Source organism: Leopardus geoffroyi, chromosome A1 (genome assembly GCF_018350155.1).
Source record: "Leopardus geoffroyi isolate Oge1 chromosome A1, O.geoffroyi_Oge1_pat1.0, whole genome shotgun sequence".
Classification (NCBI taxonomy): Eukaryota; Metazoa; Chordata; class Mammalia; order Carnivora; family Felidae; genus Leopardus; species Leopardus geoffroyi.
The window spans coordinates 107,423,019-107,424,738 of NC_059326.1; the positions used below are offsets into that span (position 1 = coordinate 107,423,019).

At 34.9% G+C, this 1,720-nt stretch overlaps 1 non-coding gene across 1 annotated transcript; it reads left to right on the plus strand.

Moving 5' to 3' along the window:
• The first annotated feature begins 718 nt into the window (after positions 1-718).
• LOC123582260 lies at positions 719-910 on the plus strand. Its single transcript, XR_006704291.1, has one exon. It is a non-coding gene; the product is annotated as a U2 spliceosomal RNA (small nuclear RNA).
• Positions 911-1,720: the final 810 nt, after the last annotated feature.

Below are 1,720 nucleotides of genomic sequence, written 5' to 3' on the forward strand. Positions count from 1 at the left end.
CATTCCTCGTTGTAAATTCTTGGCTCTTCTGCTCTAAATTAACTGACCATATGCATGTGGGTTTATTTCTGGGATCACTGTTCCATCAATCTTTGTATTTGTTTTTATGCCAATACCATACTATTTGATTATTACCACTTTGTACTATTCTTTGTCAAGATTACTTTAGCTATTCAGCATCTTTTGTGGTTCTGTACAAATTTTAGGATGGTTTGTTTGATTTCTTTGAAAACTGCTTTTGAAATTTTGGTAGGAATCACACTGAATCTGTACATTGCTTTGGGTAATATAAATATTTAAACAATATTAATTCTAATACATGAGCATGGACTATCTTTTCATTTATTTGTATCATTTTCAGCGTGTTATTGTTTCACTGGATAAGTCTTTCACCTCCTTGATTAAAATTTATTCCTACATATTTTACTGTTTTTGTTGCAACTGTAAATGGGATTGTTTTCTTAATTTCTTTTTCTGATAATTTGTTTTGGTGTCTAAAAGCACAAACATATATTGATTTTATACCCTGCAACTTTGCTGTATTTATTAGTTCTAATAGTTTTTTGTTTTTTGCTTTTAAAGAATCACCCAAGTGCTCAAGTTCTGTTTTTTTGTTTTGTTTTGTTTTGTTTTTAATGCAGTCTTTAGGGTTCATTGTATATAAAACCATGTCATCCACAAATAGTGGCTCTTTTACTTTTTCCTTTCCAATTTGCTTATCGCTTCTCGGCCTTTTAGGTAGGATCATGTGTAGTATCTGTTCTTATCAGTTTAATATCTAATATGTCCTCTATCCAATTTGGGTGACTTTTATTTATTTTTTCTGCTTAATCACTCTGTCTGGGACTTCCAGGGCTATGAATAAAATTGGCTAGAGGGGCTCCTGGGTGGCTCTGTCGGTTGAGCGTCCCACTTTGGCTCAGGTCATGATCTCACACTCCATGAGTTCAAGCCCCGCATTGGGCTCTGTGCTGACAGCACGGAGCCTAGAGCCTGTTTCCGATTCTGTGTCTCCCTCTCTCTCTACCCCTCCCCTGTTCGTGCTCTGTCCCTCTCTGTCTCAAAAATAAATAAGAACATTAAAAAAAAAGTGGCTAGAGTGGGTATCCTTCTCTTCAAGGAAAAGCTTTGAGCTTTTCACCTTTGGGTATGATGTTAGCTGAGAACCTATCATATATGGTTTTATTATGTTGAGGTACATTTTTTCTGTCCACCTTGGTTTATGTTGGTATCATAAATGGATATTGAATTTTGATGTGCTTTTTCTGCATCTCTTGAGATAATCATATGGTTTTATCCTTTTTTTGTTAATGTGGTGTATCACATTGGTTGATTTGTGGATGTTAAACTGTCTTTGGAATCCATGAGATAATTCACACTTGATCATAGTAAGTTATCCTTTAATGTATTGTTGAATTTTGTTTGCTAAGATTTTGTTGAGGCTTTTTGCAACCATTTTCATCAGGGATATTGGCCTATAATTTTCTTTTTATGTGGTATCCTTGTCTGGTTTTAGTAATGCTGGCCTTGTAAAATAAGCTTGAAAGTGTTCCCACCTCTTCAATTTTTGGAAGATTTGAGGAGGATAGGTATTCAGTCTTTTAATAGTCGGTTAAATTCAACGCTTGGATGATCTGGTCCTGGACATTTGTTTGGGAGGTTTTTTTAAATGTTTATTTATTAATTTTTGGTGAGAGAGAGTGAGCACACACAAGCAGGG